Source organism: Heteronotia binoei, chromosome 15 (assembly GCF_032191835.1).
Source record: "Heteronotia binoei isolate CCM8104 ecotype False Entrance Well chromosome 15, APGP_CSIRO_Hbin_v1, whole genome shotgun sequence".
NCBI lineage: Eukaryota > Metazoa > Chordata > Lepidosauria > Squamata > Gekkonidae > Heteronotia > Heteronotia binoei.
The window spans coordinates 24,063,555-24,073,847 of NC_083237.1; the positions used below are offsets into that span (position 1 = coordinate 24,063,555).

The following is a 10,293-nucleotide window of genomic DNA, read 5'->3' on the forward strand; positions in this document are numbered from 1 at the left end:
TCTTAATTCCTAATCAGAGTCTTTTTCGATCAGAGCATACTGACTTTCTTTGATTCTTGGTTGATGCATGCAATTTAAAATCAAGACAAGAAAGTAGTTTTATGGGTACACTTGTTACCTTGCTGTAATCCTTACAACAGCCTTACAAAGCAGGCCAGATGCAGGCCCACATCTGAGAGGAAGTGGTTTGCAGAAGGGTGGGTGGCAGCTAAGATATAAAACAAATTCTTGAGTCACAGCCGGTGTGCTGCCCTCCTCTCCAGGAGTACCCTATAATTGTATGGTCTCCCAGATTTAAGATTGTGGGACTCGCATAGCCAGGGCTTTTTTGTAGCAGGAACTCTTTTGCATATTAGGCCACACCCCCTTGATGTAGCCAATCCTCCTGGAGCTTACAGTAGGCCCTGTACTAAGAGCCCTGTAAGCTCTTGGAGGTTTGGCTACAAGAGAGGGATGTGGCCTAATATGCAAAGGAGTTCCTGCCACAAAATAAGCCCTGTGCATAGCCATAGACTGCTGCCCCCCCACATACATATATCTGTAGACTGTATAGCCTTACCACACTCCAACACCAGCAGCAAGCAGGATCACAAGGGTCACCAGCACACCCGCAAGAACGTTGGGCCCTGTAGGAAAGAAACAGCACCTCTTTCAGAAAGTGGAAGAGATAATCTGGGAGGGAGACAAGTTAGCAAAGGTCTCTTAGATCTACAGCAAATCAGTGCTGGCTCTGCAACCAGTATAGGTTTGCCTGGGGCAGGGGAGAATCTGTCTGCATCTCGAGAACAAAACTGGAGTGCAGGAGCACCTTTAAGACCAACGAAGTTTTATTAAGTTTAACGCCCCCCTCCAAAAAAAAAGACCAACGAAGTTTTATTGAGAATGTAAGCTTTCATGTGCTAAAAGCACACTTCATCAGACAATGAAATGGGGTACAGTGTGCAGTGCTACATATAGCTTGTGGGCAGGGTTAAGCATGCAAAATAATACAAAATAAGAATCCAATGGCAAAATAGTGAAATTAACAAATTGAAAGAATAACAGTTTTTGGTCTGGATAGTATAAGTTGCCTGGGAAAACAGCAAAAAACAGTAAACATGTCGGAATTGGAGAATGATGGTGAGAATGGCAGTAAATGAGAAACCAGCACCCTAAAAAAAAGTAAGATCGCCAGCTTGTGACTGCAAATTGCACTGCTGTGCCTGTCCTAAACGGATGCAAAGGAAATGTAAATACTGTTGTGCCACGTGGCTTAAATCAATAGTAAGTGCAGAATTGCTTTGTGGCATAAAGATGTCAGCAGAAGCTCCCAAGTTACATACAAGGTATGTAGGAAAGTAACTGCAGGTATCTGCAAGGAGCACGTGGGCCCTGGGGCTTCAAGTGCCATTCTCTTGGGCAGATAGTGATCGAAGGGCAAAGATAACTAGGCCAGGAGAAGAAGATTGTTCCTTTGGGTCTGCCTGCCCCATAGCCCTGTGAACAGGGCTAGCTGAATTAAAGAACTGAGCCTAAGGTGATCAGGTGAACTCCAGGGCTGTGTGTGTCCTCTAAGCTTCTACTCTGCCTTACTGTAATTGGCTGCTAGTCTGTCTTGGCTGGAGGAGGAGAAGCAGCTGTGATTGGTGGATGAGGTGGAGATGGCAACGGAGAGAGACCAGTTACCTGCACATAATAAGGAATCGTTGCAGGGTGCTTTGAGCAGGTGGCAGTCCCTACACTCTGCCACTTCATAAGGTCGAAACCGGATCTGCTCTGTGTAGGGAAAGAGAGAAGGGTAGTGAGATTTTAATGTGAGCACACACAGAGGAGAAAGTGTCAAGGGACACCCTGAGTTGTAACTGCTGAAACCGTATGTTGTTATGTGGGCATGCGATAACAGCTTGTGGGGAGGTATTTTTGCATACCCCACTGGAATGAACCTGTCTGTGCACCACCACCATGCCATGCTGCCCTCGGGAAAATGATTATGCATTCAAAACAATCCTGTATTTGTTGAACTTTGCTGCTCAAAGGTCACTACAGCAGGATCTCCATTGCTCCAGGGCTACTTACTCTGTTAATTTAATCCTCCCAGAAATAGGGTGGTCCCACTTCGGAGGAGGGAGGAGAAATAGCTGGATCCTACCCTTTATGCTTAACGGTATTCTCTCACACACAAGCAAATCGGAGGCTAACACACACAGATGCCAGATGGCTAGACGGGCACATTTAGTCTGGGCAGATGGACTCACCGCAGGAGGCGCTGCAGACTGTGAAATTGTAAAGAGAGAAACAAGGGATGAGACAGACCTGGGAAATCTGGTCCCCTTCTGGCCAAAGAACCCAAATCCTAACTCTTCCCCCAACCCCAACAGGCCATCTGTGGAATCCATCCCATACAAGTTCAAATTGGCCAGAGGTGCTGCCGCCACCTCCTCTTAACAATCCAGTCTTAAGCTCACAGCCTAGTTTTGTGTCTTCACTGGTCAGGCAACCCAGCTTCTGCGCTGGCAGTCCCCAAAACAGACTAGAATCTCTGCTTGACCCATAAGCAGACTTGGGAAGCGGAGGGTGATCTTGCAAATATACATGTGTCTTAAGTAGGGAAGCATTACCACAATATGATTTCTCTCTACCCGCTCCCCTCACCTCTTGAATGCAGCTGTTGCCATGACCCAAACATGAGGTGGATACATTTTAACAGGATTAAACAGACATGTCTAGCTTTTCCAGTCACTGGTTGCTTCTCCAGGAGCAGCTTGTCCTGTTTAAGAAGGGTGCTGCTCTGACTTCCGGGATTGGAAAATGGTGAGCTGAGTTGCTTTCCCTAACGGGGGCAGGCTGGCACTTCTGTTCAGGGTAGTAAAAGGCAAATTAATGCCTTCTTCCTACGTTTCTCAGCTAGAGAATTGTCCAAGATATGCACAGATACTTTGAGGAGACTTACCTTGGCTGAAAGGGAGTCCCGGGGGGGGGGGTGGGGATCCTTTGAGGGATCTCCGGAGAGAAGTTGCATATTCATCGTCTGCAGAAGTTTCGAGAGTCATTAATTTGACATAAGCGTGACAGGATCCAAACCTTCTTTTACAATTTTAAACATCTAATCTATAAAGGACTGGTGTTGATTTGGATAAACTACAGAAAAAAGGTACTGATTGCTATCTCTTCACTCCGGGACTAATTAAAGTTAAACAAAACAAAAGTAAAAGGTGGGAGTTGGAAATACTGAAAGCCTGAAAGGAGAAGATGATAAGGGGCTAAATTTGAACTTTGTAAACTTAAAAGACAGTGTTAAGAGAAGAAAGGAATTTATTGTTTAGTCTATCTGTGGTTGAGGAGGCAGCCCCATCGTCACAGATCTGCAGCATTCACAGTCAACACAGGAAATATGTCAGATATCGTGAGATTTCTCTACCAGTGAAACGAGATTTGAAGGCAAGAAAAGCAGGAAGTATTGGAGGAAGAAAAAGGAAGTCAACAAAGTAAACAGCCTACTCTAGGATTATAATACCAGAGAGAAACATCGGTGACCATTGTTGTTGGGAGGACTAAGTTTTAACATCGTTTTTAAAGTGAGTGGGACATTAAAAATTGGTGGAGTTAACAGATTTGGCAATTTAAAAATTACTACTGTTGGATAGTAGATAACAAGATTTGAACTGGTAAAAGGGAAAAAAGAAACATTTTTTAAAGTGAAGCAAAAGTTGCGACTGCCATTTTGGGAGAAATAAAAACTTTAAACATTAATATCTGAGCCTGGGAGGCTAAGAGGACAGCGAAATTGGGTGCATTGGAAAGGGTAACCTTCACTTTATCAAACCTGATGGTTCAAATTTAATTTGGTGAGATCAAAATTTTTGATCTTGTTTTACATGTCAGACCCGAAACAAACTCGTGCTAGGTCTGCTTCAAGAGAGAAAATGCAAGCCCAATTAGATGCAATGGAAGCTAGGATAATGAAGGGGGTGAAAGAAATGATAACTGCCTCTAAAAAAATAAGAAAGGATATTGAGGACTCAAAGAAAGAATTAAAAAAAGAAATAGAGAATCTCAGAAATGACACTGTGGTAATAACAAAGAAAGTACAAGAAGTGGAAGAGAGAGTGAAAACACATGACTCCACCTTGTTAAAATTACGAGAAAAAGTGACAATTCATGACTGCAAACTGATGGAAACTCAGATCCATCTGAGAGGTGTACCTGAAGATGAAGAATCAGACCTGAAAGAATACATAATAAAAATAATTGCAGAATTTTTGGAGGAAGATCCTGAAGGGAATAGAAATATGTATGTCTATATGTATAAATTCACTCTATGCAAAAAAGAACAATCTGCCAAGAGATGTGGTCATAAGATTTATGACAAAAGAAATGGTGGGAAAGATCATGAATGAAAACTTTGAAAAATCATTGACAGTGGGAGGCAGTAGAATAAGAATTATGAAAGAACTGCCAAGACAAGCACTAACTGACAGAAAGGCATATAAAAAATTGACAGAAAAACTACATGACAATGGAATGAGGTACAGATGGATAATACCTGAAGGTTTGAGCTTTGAACTTCAAAGGAAAAGGATTACAATCACAAATATACAGGAACTGCGTAGATTTTATGAAGAAAATAAAGAATTTGCACCATGATGGATTATAAATTGATATCTTGGAATGTAAATGGACTAAATTCACCACAAAAAAGAAAGGCAACATTTCACTGGATAAAAAACAAAATTGTAATATAATATGTTTACAAGAAGTGCATATTAGACAAAAGGATTATAAATTTCTATGGAATAAACAATTGGGACTAGAATTTTTTACATTGGCTGAACAGAAGAAGAGAGGAGTAGTCTTTTATATTAAACAAGAATTAGACCCAAAATTGGTATTTAAAGATAAAGATGGAAGATATATAGCAGTAGAAATTACTTTTGAGTGCAAAAAAAAGTTGTTGTTGGGACTTTATGCTCCAAATGGTGCTAAAGACATTTTTTAAAAAAAAATTACACAACATTTTGATGAAGTGACCTATGAGCAAATTTTATTGATGGGGGACTTTAACGGAACAATTCAAAATACTATAGATAGATCTGCAAAGAAAAAAATGATAAAGAATGGAAATTGCCAAAGTCTTTTTTTGAATTGGTTAAACAGGAGAGTTTGGAAGATATATGGAGGAAGTTTAATCCTGAAGTACGGAACTATACCTTTTCAGCTAGACATAGCTCTTTCTCTAGAATTGACATGTTGTGGGGTACTAAAGATTTGGGACTTATAACAAAGAAAATAGAGATATTACCTAAAATAGGAGCTGATCATAACCCAATAATGTGGATTACAAAACTGTCGAAAAAGTCAAGAAGATGGAGATTAAATGAAGACTTACTACAAAATAAAGAAATAGTGACATCTCTAGAAAATGAAACCAAAGTGTACTTCCAAGTAAATGACAGAGAGGATATAGAATTTCAGACGGTATGGGATGCCTACAAGGCAATAATGAGAGGATTACTAATAATATTGAATAATAAAGACGAGAGCAAAAGATAAACAGATGTTGGACATTCAAAATGAAATTAAGAAAAAAGGTGAATTAAGGAAAAGGCCAGGAAAAAAGAAAATTATTTGGGAGATTAGAATATTGCAAGCACAAATGAGACATCTGTTAAATAAAAAATTGGAATGGAATTTGAAAAAATTAAAACAGAAATCTTTCGAGGGAGCGAATAAACTTGGAAAATATTTGGCCTGGCAATTGAAGAAAAAGAGAGAAAGTAAAATTATTAATAAAATTGTGGCTGATGGAAGAGAGATGGTAGATCAAGAAGGAATAAAGAGAGAATCTTTTAAATATTATGCTAAACTATTTAAAGGTGTTAAAGTAAAGAAGGAAAAGTTGGAAGCGTATTTGCAGACGATTAAAATAGCACCCTTAACTGATTATATGGGAAAAGTTTTGAATGATCCAATTGAAAAAAAATAGAAATTGAAGTAGCAATTAATGCAATAAAAATTGGAAAGGCACCTGGACCAGATGGATTTACGGAAAATTTTTTTAAAACGTTTAAAGAAGAATTAATACTGAGACTTCAAAAATTAATGAATGTGATAAGAATAAATGGGAAAATACCAAATACATGGAAGGAAGCGGTAATTTCGTTGATTCCAAAGGAAGATAGAGATGTCACTAATGTAAAGAATTATAGACCAATTTCATTATTAAACAATGATTATAAGATCTACACAATCTTAGCAGAACGGCTTAAACAATATTTAATAAACTTTATAAAGGAAGACCAAGCGAGTTTTCTCCCTAAAAGGCAAATAAGAGACAATATTAGAACTGTTGTAAATATTGTAGAATACTATGAAAGACATCCAGAGAAGAAAGTTGCATTATTTGGTGTAGTGGTTAAGTGTGTAGTTTGGTGTAGTGGTTAAGTGTGCGGACTCTTATCTGGGAGAACCAGGTTTGATTCCCCACTCCTCCACTTGCACCTGCTGGAATGGCCTTGGGTCAGCCATAGCTCTGGCAGAGGTTGTCCTTGAAAGGGCAGCTGCTGTGAGAGCCCTCTCCAGCCCCACCCACCTCACAGGGTGTCTGTTGTGAGGGAAGAAGACATAGGAGATTGTAAGCCGCTCTGAGTCTCTGATTCAGGGAGAAGGGCAGGATATAAATCTGCAATTCTTCTTCTTCTTCTTTGCGGATGCAGAGAAAGCTTTTGATAATTTGAATTGGGACTATATGTTTGCAGTAATGGAGAAAATAAAGTTGGGGGAAAACTTTATAAGAATTATAAAAGCAATTTATACTGAACAACGTGCAAGGTTATGTATAAATGCAGATCTTACAGAAGAAATGATAATCAGCAAAGGTACAAGGCAAGGTTGTCCACTTTCACCATTATTATTTATGACTCTTGAAATTTTATTGGTGCAAATACAAGATGATGAAGAAATTGAAGGAATGAGAATTAAAGAATTTTCCTATAAATATAGAGCATTTGCAGATGATATAATGTTTATAAATGAAAATCCTATGCAAGTAACACCTTTGTTGTTAGCCAAAATACAAGATTTTGGAGAATTGGTGGGACTTTATGTTAATAAAGAAAAGTCAAAAATTTTGTGTAAAAATATGCAAGTAAGTAAACAAAAGGAATTGCAGAGATTAACTGGATGTGAAGTTACCCCTAAAGTAAAATATTTGGGCGTGGAAATAACAATGAAGAATATTGATCTGTTTAAAAACAATTATGAAAAGCGATGGCGTAAAGTGGATGAAGATATGATAAAATGGAACATGCTTAATTTGTTATTTCTTGGTAGAATAGCTGCAATTAAGATTAACATCTTGCCGAGAATAATGTATTTGTTTCAAACTATTCCGATTGTGAAAGACAGTAAACAATTTAATAAATGGCAAAGAAAAATTTCAGAATTTCTATGGGCCGGGAAAAAACCAAGGGTTAAAATGAAAGTTTTAACAGATGCTAAAGAAAGAGGAGGATTTCAACTACCAGATTTAAGATTATATTATGAAGCAGTTTGTCTAGTGTGGATAAAAGATTGGGTGACGCTGTTGAATAAAAAACTTTTAACATTGGAAGGTCATGGAAATAAATTCGGCTGGCACGCTTATATGTACTATGGAAAGAAAAAGTCGGATGTTATTTTTTTCTCACCATTATATAAGAAATAATCTAATAAATATTTGGATGAAGTACAAGAAATATGGCGATGAGAGAAAACCACTATGGATAGTGCCAGCAGAAGTAATAAGAATAACAGCTGAGACAGGAGAGGAAAAAGGGATGTCATATAATCAATTACTAAAAATACAAAGCGGTAAAATAGAATTGAAAACTGCTGAAGAGTTGAATAATAAATATGATTGGTTTCAAATGCAACAAATAAAAAGTTTGGTGGAAAGCGATGTTAAAATTGAAGGAATAAGATGAGAACAAACAGAAATGGAAAAAGTTCTGCTTGGAGATAATGAAAAATTAATTTCAAAAATCTATAAGTTACTTTTAAAATGGTCTACGGAAGATGAAGTAGTGAAATCTCAAATGATTAAGTGGGCAATTAATGTAAATAAAGAAATACAGATGGACACATGAGAATATTTGTGGAAGAACTCTATGAAACTCTCAACATGTCAGAGTATTAAAGAAAATTGTTTTAAGATGATGTACAGATGGTATATGACTCCTAAAAAGTTTGCAAAGATGAACAATAAGATGCCAGATAGATGTTGGAAATGTAAAAAACATGAAGGTTATTTCTACCATATGTGGTGGACTTGTGAAAGAGCAAAAAAGTACTGGCAGATTATTCAACAAGAGACTTCTAAGATCTTGGGATACAAATTTAACACAGTTGCAAAGACTTTTCTGTTGAGATTACAAATGGAAAAATTTCCAAAAGAAGATAGAACTTTAATTTGGTACTTTCTCTCAGCTGCTAGGACATTGTATGCGCAGTTGTGGAAGCAAGAAAAAATACCAGAGAAATGGGATTGGATTGTAAAAGTTATGACATGGAGTGAAATGGACAAGTTAACAAAAACCTTAAGAGACTATGATTTAGAAGTATTTAAGATGGAGTGGGAAAAGTTCAGAAGATACATAGAAAAAGAGTGGAAAATAAAAGGACATTGGACAATTTTTGATAATGATTGAGTACAAGAGGGAGGAGGATATTAATTTTGGTTCTTATTAATTAAGGGTACCTTTAATATTAAGATTTTAAGTATATAACACCAGCGGGGGTCAAGTAACAGGGGGAGGGTGGGTAGAAAGTAATATATGGGATAGATTAAAAAAAAAGTAATGATGTAAGAAATTGAAATTATTACCATATGTTACTAATAAAATTGTTTGAAACCTAAACCTAAAGACGGATGCTGCTCTGGGTTCTGGCCACTTGCATGGGTGCGTCACATCCAGTGCTCCCTCTAAGCTGAGTGAGTGTGAGCAAGCTCACAGTTTTTTAGTTTCCAGCTCACATGTTTTTGCCTTAGCTCTGGAAAAATGCCCCCAGAGCAAACTGATTTATGCAGTAGCTCACAACCTTAATGCCAGTAGCTCACAAAGTGGAAATTTTGCTCACAAGACTCTGCAGCTTAGAGAGAGTATTGGTCACATCTACCTTCGTGCTTGCAATAGTGTTTAAAGTGGCAGCACAGTGTCATTAGAATGTCTTTGTGTTGTTTTACTGTCTGCAGGGCTGGGCTCAGGCAGGTCCTTCTGGGTAGGGGAGCCTAGAATATGGTGACACCGCTGAGAAGGCCCTGCTAAGCCCAGACGCCCGTGGAATCCTCTTGAATGCAGCTATTTCCAGGAGTCATTTTGTAGAAAAATAGGTGGTGGAATTCAGGGGTTGTTATGCAGCTGCACCTACTATTCAATGGACAAGGTGGGGAGGAGGGGGAACACTCAGAAAGGTTCAGGAACTGTGCTTCTGTGAGTTCCTGCAGAATTTGAGGCCTGGCTATTTCCATGACCCAAACATGAGGTGGGTCGATTACCCAAACATGAGGAGGGTGGGTAGAGAGAAATCATATTGTGGTAATGCTTCCCTACTTAAGACATTTCAGAAATTGGCAATTTTCACTCATGACGTCAAATTTGTAACAAACTTGTAGAGGGCATGGAGAAAATACGCTTGGATCCCTTCACAAACTGCTCCTCCTTGTTACCTACATATCTGCAAAGAAGTACACCCCAGATCTTTCTATGGGACCTAGATACTCCAACTACTTTGAAAGGTGGATGTGATGTTTTTTGGTGGAGGGGTTTCAGTCAGCCAGAAAAGAGGGCTTTGGACAGCTGGGCTGAAGAGGGTTTTCCACAGTGCAGTTCTTCAAAGTTCTGCCTCCTCCCACCACTATTCTTCAGAGCCGGGGCCCTGCCCTCCTTTGCCTGTGTTAACTCTTGGAGGGGAGTGAGTGGCACTTACTTTCTTTCAGAAAGGTGCTGGATGCCTCTATCAATCTCTTGCTGAAATTCTGTTTTGCCTGCCCTGCCTTTGTCAGGAGGCGCTCAGGATCTGTGGGTAAAAGGAGCTGAGGTTAATGGAAGTCAGGGCTGGATGGCTGGAGGCCAGAGAGCTGGGTGGGAAGGAACTTACACTGACCCTCTACAATCTGGGAGACTCAAGTTCCAGTCCTCCACTCTGCCATGAAGCTCACTGGGTGACAGGCCTAATTGTCACACTCCCAGCTTCATTTACCTCACAGGGTTGTTTTGAGGATGCAAAGGAGGGAGAAAAGAGGGTTGTTATTAATTATTTAAATTTATGCCAACTCCA

The 10,293-nt window shown here is 39.0% G+C and overlaps 1 long non-coding RNA gene across 1 annotated transcript; it reads right to left on the bottom strand.

The window, feature by feature from the left end:
* Positions 1-556: 556 nt before the first annotated feature.
* LOC132582909 (uncharacterized) lies at positions 557-9,998 on the bottom strand. Its single transcript, XR_009556210.1, has 4 exons — positions 9,943-9,998; positions 2,235-2,252; positions 1,666-1,755; positions 557-626 (listed from the first exon to the last, which is right to left on the bottom strand). It is a non-coding gene; the product is annotated as an uncharacterized LOC132582909 (long non-coding RNA).
* Positions 9,999-10,293: the final 295 nt, after the last annotated feature.